The sequence below is a fragment of the Aegilops tauschii genome, chromosome 5 (assembly GCF_002575655.3).
Source record: "Aegilops tauschii subsp. strangulata cultivar AL8/78 chromosome 5, Aet v6.0, whole genome shotgun sequence".
NCBI classification, from domain to species: domain Eukaryota; kingdom Viridiplantae; phylum Streptophyta; class Magnoliopsida; order Poales; family Poaceae; genus Aegilops; species Aegilops tauschii.
Genome location: NC_053039.3, coordinates 38,591,318 through 38,608,028, shown reverse-complemented (window position 1 = coordinate 38,608,028; position 16,711 = coordinate 38,591,318). Strand labels below are relative to the sequence as shown.

General features: G+C 44.1%; 1 pseudogene; it reads right to left on the bottom strand.

Moving 5' to 3' along the window:
* Window positions 1-4,556: 4,556 nt before the first annotated feature.
* Window positions 4,557-8,213, bottom strand: LOC141022523 (uncharacterized; annotated as a pseudogene).
* Window positions 8,214-16,711: the final 8,498 nt, after the last annotated feature.

The following is a 16,711-nucleotide window of genomic DNA, read 5'->3' as shown; positions in this document are numbered from 1 at the left end:
ACTTTTTTTGTGAACAAAATGAAGAGTGGGACAGGATCTGCACTTGTGCTAATATACTTGTGTAGTTGCAGGTTTTGTTTTAAAAATCCAATTGTTGTTTATCTTTTGTCGCTGAAAAATGATTACTAATTATGACATTGATTTTATTTCTTCTGGATGTTGTATATTCTTGGATTGAAGGGACTCCCTGGCAAGGTGAAAGAACAGGTTACATCTGCATGTCATTCTATACTTGTTTACCTGATTACTTGATGCATAATTTCACATGGGTAAACTAAAAATATTTAGCCTGGTTTAGATTATGCAATCAGGCAAAGAATGACGAGGGGCTTGTACAGATTTCTTGGGAGAAGACAACCCAAATTTTGGCATTGGTCGTAATCTGGTAGTTCTTCAGGTGAGTGACACATTCATTTGGAGAAGCACGAGCTGGAATCAGACACCTATTTTTTTAATGTTTGCTGCTTATTATAACTTTTTTCTAATTGAACAAGAGTTTTATGTAATAACCTTATAGAATAGAGAGCCATGCAAACATATATATGACCTTTTTAACTTGTCAAGGAGAATACGCAGATTAACCTTCCATGAGTAGTAGTCTTCTTTTGTTAACTAAAATTATTTAGTTCTCATGTACGTGGGTAATTTTAGAACTTGGAAGTTGATCCAAACAAAGGAAACAATTAACCTCTACATCCCGTACCCAATAAGATGGATATGTATGAGAATATTAAATGTAATATTAACATGATTAATATTGAACTCTTAAAGTTAATGTGGCCCCGTTGCAACGTACGGGCGTTCTTCTAGTCTTGTCATAATGCGCCGGCTCATGCACGACTCCAAACAGTGGATTTTCCGATTTTCGGAACATCCTAAAAGGTTCTTTCGTCCAGGCATCTTCTTTATTTTCCTTTTCTGTCAATTTACATATGTTCTCTTTTTCATTTTTACTTTCCTTTTTTTCTTCCCTTTCTATTTTTATAAAATCCATTAACTTATTTTAAAATTGATGAATTAAATTGTGAGCATTTTTTTAATTTGTAAATTTTAAGCACGTGATGATATTTTTAACTAGTGAAGAATTTTCAAATTATTGAACCTTTTATAATTCATAAAAAAATTATTCATGAGTATTTTAAAAAAAATAATGTGATTTTATTTAATTTCCTGAACTTTTTTTGGATTCAAGATTTAGATAAGGATAGAATGTACTGTTGGGTTTTTGCCTTTATAAAGTCTAACCCGCCTTTTCACATCCCATGTTAACATGCTACATCCTTATAGGAATGTGCGATGCAAAGAAAGCATCGCACTCTTGACGGGAAGAATGGCCAGCTAGGTCCAGAGTCAGGGAAAATTGGACGCATACCCCAACAGCAAGAAAGTGATGCCTAGAAGCAATGTGGTGGTGAGGATATGTCTGGGACATCTCGCAGTACGAGAGGCAAATCTAAATCACGTGGTGTGCGCCCATAGGCTAGTCATATCCCCTCTTTTGTTTCTCCCAGTAGCACACGAGATGATGTGTTAGTTGCTTTATGATTTATTTTTTCTTCAAGTCATCTATGTGTCTTTTCTTTCTTTTTGACTCATAGTGGGGAGAAACATATAAATGACAATATGGATCTTTGGCAACTCGTACCCACTTTCTTATGTATGGTGGATGCCCGTCAGAATGTATACACCATACATTACACCCCGTCCCCCCAAACTTGCGTACTGGGCTCGGCCCATTTACCTTTTCCTTCATTTATCGCATTAACCAACAGGGAAAGCTCACCTATTGTGCTTTATTACTACTTGTTGTTGTTGTTGTTGTTCGGCGCCTTCCATGGCGGTTTTTTCTTCTGTTTTTTCCTTTTCCTTTGTTTTCAAAAATTCATAAACTTTTAAAAAAATCATCAACTTATCTTAAATACTAAAACTTTTCCGATTCATGGACATTATTTCAAATCCATGAACGTGTTCTTAAAATTGCAAACTATTTTCATATCCCTGATCTTTTGTTCAAATGCATGAATGTTTTTCAAATCCACAAACTCTTTCCATCTATATTTTTTTAGTATTTATGCACTTATTTGTGAACAAAATTTGAAAATATGGACGTTTTCTAAAATTATGAAAGAAATTTGGAGAAGCAAACATATTTTAGATATATGATTTTTTAAAATGGAGCACCTTTTGAAACTGTTAACAAAATTTGACAATGTGAACATTTTTTCCATTTTATGAAACTATTTTGAATTGTGAACTTTTTTTGAATTTTTTAACACTGGTTAAAAAGTATGAACAAAAATTGAAACCTGGACAAAACATGGAAATTCTGAACATTTTCGGAATGTTTTGAACATTGATTCATAAATATGGAAAAATCAAAATTCAGAACATCTTTTTAAAAATATGATAATTAAAAAAGGGAAAAACATTAAATGATTCGAAATTCTGAAAAAAAAATTGGAATTTTTTGGATATATGAAAATAGAAACAATAAAAATAAAAAAGTTAAATAAAACAAAAAGGGAAAGAAAAAGAAAACTCAAAAAATAGGAGAGAAGATAAAAATAAAAATAAAAAACGTGGTTCAGGAACCTCAAAACCGGGGAGAAAAATGGCTGGGAAGATGAGGATCTCAAACTTTTCAAATCCTTGATTTTTTAAAAATCAATGATAATTTTCAAATTATTTGAAGTTTTTGTAAATATTTGAAAATTTTAAAATTAGTGAACTTTTTGTAAATATTTGAAAATTTTCAAATCCTTGATTTTTTGAAAAATCAATGAACTTTTTTAAATCCACGAGCGCTTAGCCAGTCGAGCAGTCGCCCAACGAAAGCAATGCCATTGCCTAGTTGGGCCATGGCCTAAGCATTTTTTTCGTTTTTCTTCTCTTTTTTCCCCTAATTCATTTTTATCCCTTTTGAACTTTATTGTTCTTTTTGAAACCTCTTTAAAATTTGACATATTTTTGGAATAGGAAAATAACATTTTAAGTAATTGTTTTAAATTATTATTTATATTATTTTTTCCTTCAAGTATTTTTTAAATGCTATTAAAAACCTTAAATTATGATTTTATCCCTTTGCATTTTAGTAGTTAATTTAAAAAGTTAAAATAATAATTTAAGTATATATTTACATTATGTTTTTAGATATATGTTTCCTTAAAACCTCACATGGATGTCTACCATGGACATGCCCATCTGCTAGCAAAAGTTGGGGTCATTTTAAGAAACACCAACTTCAACGTATGGTGTCCGAGTAGGGCAAAATGTTTCGTTTGAGAGCAAGTTGTTTCTCGAAATCTGTCAAATGACCCAACTTTTATTCATTAGCTTGTATGATCAATTCAAATGACCCAATTTTTATTCATTGGCTTGAGCCTCAAGCAGCGTTGTCTTAAGGGAATACAGCCCTACTTTCCTCCCGGTGTTGAGTAGGATCCTCCCATAATCGGGATCAACAGCTAATGGCACGACAACAGTTGTCTTAAGAGAATAATCAGGACATGCTTCGAGGTGAATTGTGTATGCTATTCCCCATTGGCCATGCTCTAGCTTCCATACGTCTAATTTGTCTGCAACTGGATCTGCTAGAACAGCACATAATAGTTCCTCAAGCTCAACAACAAATGCACGACAGCGGTTTCTGCTATTCCATCTTGCAAACCACGAAGGGCACGGGACATAATGACTTGAAGATCAAGCGAGGTGAACTATTTTCTGAAGAATTGGGAGCTACTCCCTACTTAGACACTGTTCGGAATCTCTCCACTCCGCTCGACTCCGCGGAGCTGTGGAGCTCGGTTTTAGCCGCTCCGTGAAAATGAGCTGCAACCTGGTCCGCTCCCGGAGCGCAGTTGAGGAGTGGAGAGGAACCAAACAGGCTTTTAATATAGTGTTTAATATACTGTTTTTTGAAACTTCATAGACTCTAATAATGACCTGAAGATGAAGCGAGGTAAACCATTTTTTGAAGAATTGGGAGCTAGTCCCTCTGTAACTTAATATAAACGTTTTTTCACACTTCATAGACTCTAAAAACGTCTTATAAAAAGTTACAGAGGTAGTATATCTGAAAACTCTTCGACGCTTCTTCAGATAACAGAGCGCAAATCTGAGAGCTCAACATGTTTTAGGACCAGTATAAGATCAATACTCCTCAATCCAGTTAACAAATAAAGACTAGTACTTTGTTAGTGCAATGACAACTGAACACGACACCTCCCACCTAAAGCAAAATAGCAGATCAGGGAATGCATCAAACAAGACAAGACATTATCAGAAATATTCGTAATACAAGGATGACAGATATCCTCATCCTCTTGTTTCTGCAGATAACATAAACGTTGGGAACACATCATCAAATTACTAAAGAGAAATGATATACTTCACAGTAAAAAGGAACATCAAACAGACAATTGCCAGTTACATGCTAAAGATGTTTCATAATATCATTACATTATCAAAGCTTTGGTGTTTCAGTTCGCCAAACGTGCATGCAGGAAAGCTATTAAAGAGATATTTTATGTTAAGAAGGTAGGTGCCTTGAAAATGTATCACCACAACAAAACTTTTTTGGGCACACGGGAGTAATATGCCAAGCTATCCTCATATAACATAGGAACAAAAGGAACCGGCGCCTGATCAAGTGAATACAAACTTTGAATTGTCTGATTTACTGGATCATACAGCCCTATTTTACGCCCAGTGTTGAGCAGGATCCTCCCATAATCAGGGTCAACAGCTAATGGCATGACAACAGTTGTCTTAAGGGAATAATCAGGACATGCTTCGAGGTCAATTGTGTATGCTCTTCCCCATTGGCCATGCTCTAGCTTCCATACATCTAATCTGTTTGCCACTGGGTCTGCTAGAACAGCACACAATACTCCCTCCAGTTCCACAACAAATGCAAGACATCGGTTTATGCTATTCCATCTTGCAAACCACGAAGGGCACGGGACGACATCAAAGGTTCTTGTAGCAAGGTTGAAAGAGAGAATGGCCCATTCGCAACTTTGTCCCAACCTTGGTTCATTCATCTAGTACAGCATTCCATCAACATAGGCCGGTGGCATGTCATTCACAGGCAGAGGCGGTACCGAATTCAGTTGGGAAGGATCCCCAGAGTTACACCAGCATAACGTGCATGTCAGGTCATATTGACGAGATTTGAAGTCCTTCCGGCGATAGAAGATTGCCACGATAACATGTTGATGAGTCGAAGGATCGAAAGTCAGGCCAACATTCCTATTGCCGACTGTGAAAGCATGCTCTTCTGCTTTAGGCATTCTCTGCAGCAAACTTGGCCCTAGCGAGTAGCCCTTGTGGAAACCTGTACATGGGTTGCAGAGATAGTCCTTCGTCTCCGTGCTTATCAAATTCAGCCCATGGCAAGTCTTGGAGCAAACCACCTTTGTATCAAGCAATGTGCTGTGGCTAGGAGTTTTTGGAGGTATTTATTCAAGGGAGAAAAACTGAAGCCCAATTGTCCAGTGCCCTTGACCACAAGCATGACCTTAGGTCTTTTGTCCATGTTCTTATGCTGAAAGTGTGACCGAATGAATTTTTCACTCTCAATCAATCTGAACCACTGCTTGCACACAAATTTGGAGTGTACCGCTGATTTAGCTGGGAGGCGGAGTAGGATCTCCCTGGTCACCTTAGCCAGGTCAGATGACAAGGCTATCTCTTCATCTGTTTTATGCACGGGAGCGAGGGTCTCCTGAATGAAACTGAATATTGAACTATGGTACACATACTGTGGAGTTGAGTGTGTCTCCATGATTGAAATAATGGTTTCTAGAACCTCAGACCTAGGGTCATAGGTGTGAACCATTTTCTGATACTTGTCGAAAATCTTGTGCTTGCTACTAGTGAGGATTATCTTCTTCCTTGGCGGCCTGCTATTGATGCCAAAAGATCCAATAACTCTCAGCATTTGCGACTGGCCTAAATCTCTTGCCAGGTGGCCCGACAAATTGATCTGATGACTCAGTAACCAGTCACCAGAGCTACAGTCCGGCAGCCTCCAGATCTCCAAAGTGTTAGCATAAGGGATTGTCTTGCGAGTGTCTCGGACCAAACATAGTTGGTCATCCATCTCCACTAGTTGCTCTCCTGATGACCAATTCCCGGCGGCTGGCTCTGCTCCTGGTACCCAGAAAGGTGGTGACCGGAGACATGTGAAGGTCTCAGCCGTGTCCGAGAAGGATACAACAGCAACACTAGGTGTCGTGATGAAAGAGGCCGGTTTCATCAAAAAGTGCAGGCAACCGTTTGCAAATACAGGAGGTAATTTGTTTAATGCCGCATTAGTAACAGCGACATATACAAACTGATGCAAGCTGGAGGGTATTCCTCCGGCAGGTGGTCTCCAGTGATCCCCGAAGCGGCCTCCAGGCGTGTAAATCTCACACCTCATCGAGTGAATTGCAGAAAACATCGACATTGAAGGCTAGGGTTGCAGAAACCACACTTCTACAGTTTTGTGCCAAAAATCACTAATTCTGAGGCTAATTTTTTGCAAATAACACTAAGTGGCCTATTTGTCCGTTTTAATGACAATTATGACAGATAGGACCCACATTTGCTGACGTGGCCTACCAGTTCGCAATGGACGACGTTAGACCAGGCCTTTTTCCAAAAAGACTCCTCCCCTCCCAAACAATTCCCCTGCCCAGCCCGATCTAGATCGGATCGAGTATTCCCGCACTGGCGCACAAGACCGCCCTCGCCTCCTCTGACATCATCGCCGGCGTGTCGCCGTTGGTGTACGGCGCACCGCCGCGGCCTGGACCAAGGTGGTCGCTGCCTCCTTCCTGTTGGGCGCCCTCGTCGTCGTATTCCTTGTCACCGTCACGCGCATCGGGGTGGACGACAGCCTCCGCTGCATGGTCGCCGGCGACGTAGATCCGCCCTCCAGCGGCTGCCGCGGGTCCGTTCCACAGCGTCACCATAGCAGCAGCAGTCTCAGCTGCTGCACCATGGCGGCTACTCAGACGCGAGCCCGAACCTGGCGGGCGCGTCATCGGCCCAGTCGTCGACCCACAGACAGCCACTGTCGAGTCGGGCAGCCCCGCCGCTGCATGTGCACGGCCTTGTCCAGCCACTGGTCCACTTCACCGCGCCGCCGCGTGCTCTGGCCGTCGCCTCGTCCAGCCGTTCGCCCGCGTCGCCGCACCTTCGGGCGTGCTCTGGCCGTCATCTCGTCCAGCAGCTCGTTTATGGCGGAAGAAGGCAGGGTGGGCCGGCGCCGGCGGAGGAAGATGGGAGGGCGTCGGGGCAGCGCCGGCAAGGGAAGATGGAGGCAGGAGTCGAGCGCTCGGGCTGGTTGCCGCGAGGAAGATGGGAGGGGCTGATTGCTTTCTTGCATTTTGAAGAAGGGTGTCCTTGTAAAATTACAGGGACTGTTTTGCAAATCTATACAAATCCCTGTCTAACGTTGTCTATCGTGAACCGTTATGCCACGTCAGCAAATGTGGGCTCCACCTGTCATAATCGCGCTCAAAACGGCCTAAGCCACCGACTAGTGTTTTTGCAAAAAATTTGCCTCGGAATTAGTGATTTTTGGCACAAAACCGTAGAAGTGTGATTTCTGCAACCCTAGCCTTCAATATCAATGTTTTTTGCAATTCACTCCACCTCACCAAGTCCTTCTGAGTAAACACCCTATTGATCAACCTCACCACCTTGTACTTCTATGCACGGGAATCAAACCCCAGCCCATTAGCGGACCTGGATGCCCGTTCATCAGTGGAAGGTGGCAGACGCGTGGCAGCCCATGTGGCCGCATTGCAGATGTAGTAGGCTGGGTCGAGAGCATCATAGAGGAGAGTCAGGCCGTGGCACGGCGCTGGTGTCACTACTTCCACACAATTGCCACGGGCACCATCGATGGTGAACAGTAGGTCCCCGTGATCTCTGGGGCGACCTGATGGTGATGATGGCGATAAGGAGCACGAGTAAACCGCGGTGGAGTCGAATGTGGCGGTGGGTGAGATGTGTAGCATCTGTGGTGGTGGTGCCCACCATCTCGTGGCCTTAGCTGCTGCCATGTGGGTGCGGCGGAATTCATCGGAGGAGAGCAGCGCAGCCCAGGATCGGCAAACGGCCCGGAAGCGGTAGACGTATTTGACGGGGAGCCACTGCAGTACCTCTATGATCATCTCGTATGGAAGCGACGCGCCACAACCATCTCGTGCATTGGCCATGTGTATCCTACTCACTGAAAAAAATAGCGCGCTATAGCGTCGCTAATAGCACGCTATAGCGTATTGAGAATTGCCTCGCTAAATATATCGGTGTACAATGTCTCGCTAATAGCACATTTTGAGGTCGGCGCTATTTTGTTGTAGCGCGCTATTTTTTCATTGATCCTACTCCTCTTGCTGACCTCCCTAGGCATGATATCGTGCCCCCTGCTGCTGCTATGCATCTTCAATGCCTAAGCAAGATCTGAGATGCAATCAACACATACAAAAAGAAAACCACTTCTATTAGTATTAGCTGGCCCGATTCAATTGATGGAATCAGCAGCTCAGATTTTAGAAGAAAAGATGAGAGAGAATGAGATCTGGTTGCTCGTCGACTTCAAAAAGATGAAAGGAAAGGCAAAGATGGGGAAATTACTTACCAATAGGAGGGATCGAATCACGGACTGTGGTCTCAGAGTTCCTTCGGTTGGAAAATTGATGATGCAAATGGTTGAAATACAGATAAACTATACAATATCTTCAGTTCTTCAGCAATGTAAACATAACAAAATCACGGAAATCCAGATTTGAAGATTAACATACTAGAATCATGAAACAATATCTGAGCTAACAACAAACAAGCAAGAAAGCACAAAAGAGATTCGATGTAGCTCTGCAGAACATGTAAGTTATTTGACACAGCAACCAGATTTAGTGCTTTCTACAAACTTAAAATTGTGCAGCCCACTACATAGATGGATGGCAGCTATGATACACTAATACATCCCCAAGATATTAATTTTTTTGCACTGAGATCATAACACTGTAATTTTGAGCTGAAGCCTATAGTTACGACGGTATCCATGGCTGCTACAAACACTAGATAATGACCTAGTTTTTGTAGATTACCAACGAATAAACTAATTAGTTAAGATCCTATTTTTTGAGAAATTAGTTAAGATCCTTGGCATCTCACAATACTGATGTGTATATACTTAATAAGCAGGGAAAACACTTACCTTTTCTTGGTTTTCCTTGAAACAATCCAATCAAACCCGCTGCTGCAGGTTCGGCGCGTCCAGGCTAGCGTCGGTACCGGAGGCGCTGGACAGGGGAGGGAGGCGGAGAAGGAGGAGGGCACTGGACGGGGAGGGAGGCAGCTCCGGAGGTCGACGGCGAGGAGGGGCAGCACCCGATGGGGAGGGAGGCGGGATGGAAGGCAGGGGCGGATCAAAACTGAACGGAGCGCATGGGGCAAGAGGCGGGCGCTGGGCGGAAGGAGTCGGTGCAGGCAAAGACTTGTTTTTTCCGAGAGGAACTCATCACGTAGGGGTGTGTTTGGTTCGAGTCATCAGGTGGAACGTAACGTGTCCGTTCCGTCCCCAGGGGTCATTCCGTTGTTTGGTTGGGTCGAGGATAAATACGAGCATTAGGATAACTTATACCATTAGTATGCATATGCAGGAGGACCAGAGCAAGTAGAGAGGAAGAAGAAGATGTAACCAGTGAATCTGAGTTTGATGACTCGGATTATGTTCTAGAAGATTTGGTTGACAATTATTAATTATAACATGGAAGATGGGGATGCAGACTTGGTGCAGAAAGATTTAAATGATGATGATGATGAGAAGAAAGGGAGACTGAAAGGGAAAGGGAAGCAGGTGACCAAAGAGCAAAATTCAGATGATGAATTATGTGACTTCTCTTATTTAGATGATGAGGACGTGAAGTTCAACTTTAAACATTTCACTAAATCATATTTGAAACAGCCAAAGTTTCAAGTTGGGAAATGTTTTCTCTTCAATTGAGTTGTGTAAAAATACAAATAAGGAGTGTAGTTGCAAGGAGAGACTGAGAATTACTTTCCCAAACTGATAAAATAAGGCTAGGAGCTAAGTGGGTGTCTTTTGAAATCTTCCTATGAAACAAATGACATTCTGGAACAGTTTAAGACAGAACATGCTGTCGGGGAAAACGCAGTATTTCAAAAAATTTACCTATGATCACGCAATATCTATCTATGTGATGCATAGCAACGAGCCGGAGAGTGTGTCCACGTACCCTCGTAGACCGAAAGCGGAAGCGTTAAGTAACGCAGTTGATGTAGTCGAACGTCTTCGCGATCCAACCGATCAAGTACCGAACGCACGGCACCTCCGCGATCTGCACACGCTCAACTCGGTGACGTCCCTTGAACTCTTGATCCAGCTGAGGCCGAGGGAGAGTTTCGTCAGCACGACGGCGTGATGACGGTGATGATAAAGTTACCGACGCAGGGCTTCGCCAAAGCACTACAACGATATGACTGAGGTGGAAATCTATGGAGGGGGGCACCGCACACAGCTAAACAATCAACTTGTGTGTCTATGGAGCGCCCCCTGCCCCCGTATATAAAGGAGCAAGGGGGAGGCTGACCGCCCTCATAGGGCGCGCCCAAGGGGGGCAATCCTACTCCAAGTAGGAGTTGGATCCCCCCTTTCCTAGTCCTACTAGGAGAAGAAGGAAGGAGAGGGGAAAGAGAAGGAAGGAGGGGGTGCCGCCCCTCCCCCTAGTCCAATTCGGACTAAGCCCATGGGGGGCGCATGGCCAGCCCTTGGCTGCCCATCTCTCTCTCTCTCCCCTAGGCCCAATAAGGCCCATTACTTCTCCGGTGGTTCCGACAACCCTTCCGGCACTCCGATATTTATCTGGTGACCCCCGGAACTCATCAGGTGTCCGAATAACATCGTCCAATATATCATTCTTTATGTCTCGACCATTTCGAGACTCCTCGCCATGTCCGTGATCACATCCGGGACTCCGAACAACCTTCGGTACATCAAAACACATAAACTCATAATACCGATCGTCATCGAACGTTAATCATGCGGACCCTACGGGTTCGAGAACTATGTAGACATGATCGAGACTCATCTTCAGTCAATAACCAATAGCGGAACTTGGATGCTCATATTGGCTCCCACATATTCTAGGAAGATCTTTATCGGTCAAACCTCATAACAACATACGTTGTTCCCTTTGTCATCGGTATGTTACTTGCGCGAGATTCGATCGTCGGTATCCTCATACCTAGTTCAATCTCGTTACCGGCAAGTCACTTTACTCGTTCCGTAATGCATCATCCCGCAACTAACTCATTAGCCACATTGCTTGCAAGGCTTATAGTGATGTGCATTACCGAGAGGGCCCAGAGATACCTCTTCAATATACGGAGTGTCAAATCCTAATCTTGATCTATGCCAACCCAACAAACACCTTCAGAGACACCTGTAGAGCATCTTTATAATCACTCAGTTACGTTGTGACGTTTAGCACACAAGGCGTGTTGGAAATATGCCCTAGAGGCAATAATAAATGGTTATTATTATATTTCTGTGTTCATGATAATAGTCTATTATTCGTGCTATAATTGTATTGTCCGGAAATCGTAATACATGTGTGAATACATAGACCACAACCTGTCCCTAGTAAGCCTCTAGTTGACTAGCTCGTTGATCAACAGATAGTCATGGTTTCCTGACTATGGACATTGGATGTCATTGATAACGGGATCACATCATTAGGAGAATGATGTGATGGACAAGACCCAATCCTAAGCATAGCATAAAAGATCGTGTAGTTTCGTTTGCTAGAGCTTTTCCAATGTCAAGTATCTTTTCCTTAGACCATGAGATCGTGCAACTCCCGGATACCGTAGGAGTGCTTTGGGTGTGCCAAACGTCACAACGTAACTGGGTGACTATAAAGGTGCATTACGGGTATCTCCGAAAGTGTCTGTTGGGTTGGCACGGATCGAGACTGGGATTTGTCACTCCGTGTGACGGAGAGGTATCTCTGGGCCCACTCGGTAATGCATCATCATAATGAGCTCAATATGACTAAGGCGTTAGTCACGGGATCATGCATTGCGGTACGAGTAAAGAGACTTGCCGGTAACGAGATTGAACAAGGTATTGGGATACCGACGATCGAATCTCGGGCAAGTAACATACCGATTGACAAAGGGAATTGCATACGGATTGATTGAATCCTCGACACCGTGGTTCATCCGATGATATCATCGTGGAACATGTGGGAGCCAACATGGGTATCCAGATCCCGCTGTTGGTTATTGACCGGAGAGGCGTCTCGGTCATGTCTGCATGTCTCCCGAACCCGTAGGGTCTACACACTTAAGGTCCGGTGACGCTAGGGTTGTAGAGATATATGTATGCGGAAACCCGAAAGTTGTTCGGAGTCCCGGATGAGATCCCGGACGTCACGAGAGGTTCCGGAATGGTCCGGAGGTAAAGATTTATATATGGGAAGTCTTATTTTGGTCGCCGGAAAAGTTTCGCGCTTTATCGGTATTGTACCGGGAGTGCCGAAAGGGGTCCGGGGGTCCACCAAGGGGGTCCACCAGCCCCGGGGGGCCACATGGGCTGTAAGGGGTGCGCCTTGGCCTATATGGGCCAAGGGCACCAGCCCCAAGAGGCCCATGCGCAAGAGATAAGAAAGAAGGGAGAGTCCTAAAGGGCGAAGGCACCTCCGAGGTGCCTTGGGGGGGAAGGACTCCCCCCTGGCCGCACCCTTCCTTGAAGGAAGGGGCAAGGCTGCGCCCCCCCTCTCCCTTGGCCCTATATATAGTGGGGGGAAGGGAGGGCAGCAAAATCTAAGCCTTGGGCGCCTCCCTCCTCCCCTGCAACACCTCTCTCTCTCTCTCTCTCTCTCGCAGAAGCTCGGCGAAGCCCTGCCGGAGACCCGCTACATCCACCACCACGCCGTCGTGCTGTTGGATCTCCATCAACCTCTCCTTCCCCCTTGCTGGATCAAGAAGGAGGAGACGTCGCTGCACCGTACGTGTGTTGAACGCGGAGGTGCCGTCCGTTCGGCACTCGGTCATCGGTGATTTGGATCACGGCGAGTACGACTCCGTCATCCACGTTCATTGGAACGCTTCCGCTCGCGATCTACAAGGGTATGTAGATCCACTCCTTTCCCCTCGTTGCTAGTAGACTCCATAGATGCATCTTGGTGAGCGTAGGAAAATTTTAAATTATGCTACGATTCCCAACAGTGGCATCATGAGCCAGGTCTATGCGTAGTTACTATGCACGAGTAGAACACAAAGAAGTTGTGGGCGTTGATGTTGCCAATTCTTCTTGCCGCTACTAGTCGTTTCTTGTTTCGGCGGCATTGTAGGATGAAGCGGCCCGGACCGACCTTACACGTACTCTTACGTGAGACAGGTTCCACCGATTGACATGCACTAGTTGCATAAGGTGGCTAGCGGGTGTCTGTCTCTCCTACTTTAGTCGGAACGGATTCGATGAAAAGGGTCCTTATGAAGGGTAAATAGAAATTGGCAAATCACGTTGTGGTCATACGTAGGTAAGAAAACGTTCTTGTTAGAAACCTACAAACCACGTAAAACTTGCAACAACAATTAGAGGACGTCTAACTTGTTTTTGCAGCAAGTGATATATGTGATATGATATGGCCAGAAGATGTGATGAATGATATATGTGATGTATGAGATTGATCATATTCTTGTAATAGGAATCACGACTTGCATGTCGATGAGTATGACAACCGGCAGGAGCCATAGGAGTTGTCTTTATTATTTTGCATGACCTACGTGTCATTGAATAAACGCCATGTAATTTACTTTACTTTGTTGCTAAACGCGTTAGCCATACAAGTAGAAGTAATCATTGGCGTGACGACTTCATGAAGACACAATGATGGAGATCATGATGATGGAGATCATGGTGTCATGCCGGTGAAGAAGATGATCATGGTGCCCCGAAGATGGAGATCAAAGGAGCATGATGATATTGGCCATATCATGTCACTATATGATTGCATGTGATGTTTATCATGTTTTTGCATCTTATTTGCTTAGAACGACGGTAGTAAGTAAGATGATCCCTTATAATAATTTCAAGAAAGTGTTCACCCTAACTGTGCACCGTTGCGAAGGTTCGTTGTTTCGAAGCACCACGTGATGATCGGGTGTGATAGATCCTAACGTTCGAATACAACGGGTGTTGACGAGCCTAGCATGTACAGACATGGCCTCGGAACACACGCAATACACTTAGGTTGACTTGACGAGCCTAGCATGTACAGACATGGCCTCGGAACACGGAGGACCGAAAGGTCGAGCATGAGTCGTATAGAAGATACGATCAACATGGAGATGTTCACCGATCTTGACTAGTCCGTCTCACGTGATGATCGGACACGGCCTAGTTGAACTCGGATCATGTTTCACTTAGATGACGAGAGGGATGTCTATCTGAGTGGGAGTTCATAAATAATTTGATTATATGAACTTAATTATCATGAACTTAGTCTAAAATCTTTACACTATGTATTGTAGATCAAATGGCCCACGTTGTCCTCAATTTCAACGCGTTCCTAGAGAAAACCAAGCTGAAAGATGATGGCAGCAACTATACGGACTGGGTCCGGAACCTGAGGATCATCCTCATAGCAGCCAAGAAAGATTATGTCTTAGAAGCACCGCTAGGTGAAGCACCAATCCCTGAGAACCAAGACATTATGAACGCTTGGCAGCAGCGTGCTGATGATTACTCCCTCGTTCAGTGCGGCATGCTTTACAGCTTAGAACCGGGTCTCCAAAAGCGTTTTGAGAAACATGGAGCATATGAGATGTTCGAGGAGCTGAAACTGGTTTTTCAAGCTCATGCCCGGGTCGAGAGATATGATGTCTCCGACAAGTTCTTCAGCTGTAAAATGGAGGAGAACAGTTCTGTTAGTGAGCACATACTCAGAATGTCTGGGTTGCACAACCGCTTGTCTCAGCTGGGAGTTAATCTCCCGGATGACGCGGTCATTGACAGAATCCTCCAGTCGCTTCCACCAAGCTACAAGAGCTTTGTGATGAACTACAATATGCAGGGGATGGAAAAGACCATTCCCGAGGTATATTCAATGCTGAAATCAGCTGAGGTAGAGATCAGAAAAGAACATCAAGTGTTGATGGTGAATAAAACCACTAAGTTCAAGAAGGGCAAGGGTAAGAAGAACTTCAAGAAGGACGGCAAGGGAGTTGCCGCGCCCGGTAAGCCAGTTACCGGGAAGAAGTCAAAGAATGGACCCAAGCCCGAGACTGAGTGCTTTTACTGCAAGGGAAGTGGTCACTGGAAGCGGAACTGCCCCAAATATTTAGCGGACAAGAAGAAGGCCGGCAACACCCAAGGTATATGTGATATACAAGTAATTGATGTGTACCTTACCAGTACTCGTAGTAGCTCCTGGGTATTTGATACCGGTGCGGTTGCTCATATTTGTAACTCAAAACAGGAACTACGGAATAAACGGAGACTGGCAAAGGACGAGGTGACGATGCGCGTCGGGAATGGTTCCAAGGTCGATGTGATCGCCGTCGGCACGCTACCTCTGCATCTACCCACGGGATTAGTTTTAAACCTCAATAATTGTTATTTAGTGCCAGCTTTGAGCATGAACATTGTATCTGGATCTCGTTTAATTCGAGATGGCTACTCATTTAAATCTGAGAATAATGGTTGTTCTATTTATTTGAGAGATATGTTTTATGGTCATGCCCCGCTGGTCAATGGTTTATTTTTGATAAATCTCGAACGTGATGTTACACATGTTCATAGTGTGAATACCAAAAGATGTAAAGTTGATAACGATAGTCCCACATACTTGTGGCACTGCCGCCTTGGTCACATTGGTGTCAAGCGCATGAAGAAGCTCCATGCAGATGGACTTTTGGAGTCTCTTGATTACGAATCATTTGACACGTGCGAACCATGCCTCATGGGTAAGATGACCAAGACTCCGTTCTCCGGAACAATGGAGCGAGCAACCAACTTATTGGAAATCATACATACCGATGTGTGTGGTCCAATGAGTGTTGAGGCTCGCGGAGGATATCGTTATGTTCTCACTCTCACTGATGATTTAAGTAGATATGGGTATGTCTACCTAATAAAACACAAGTCTGAAACCTTTGAAAAGTTCAAGGAATTTCAGAGTGAGGTTGAGAATCAACGTGACAGGAAAATAAAATTCATACGATCAGATCGTGGTGGAGAATATTTAAGTCACGAATTTGGTACACACTTAAGGAAATGTGGAATAGTTTCACAACTCACGCCGCCTGGAACACCTCAGAGAAATGGTGTGTCCGAACGTCGTAATCGCACTCTATTGGATATGGTGCGATCTATGATGTCTCTTACCGATTTACCGCTCTCATTTTGGGGTTATGCTTTAAAGACTGCCGCATTCACTTTAAATAGGGCACCGTCTAAATCCGTTGAGACGACACCGTATGAATTATGGTTTGGGAAGAAACCTAAGCTGTCGTTTCTAAAAGTTTGGGGATGCGATGCTTATGTCAAGAAACTTCAACCTGAAAAGCTCGAACCCAAATCGGAAAAATGCGTCTTCATAGGATACCCTAAGGAAACTATTGGGTACACCTTCTACCTCAGATCCGAAGGCAAGATCTTCGTTGCCAAGAACGGGTCCTTTCT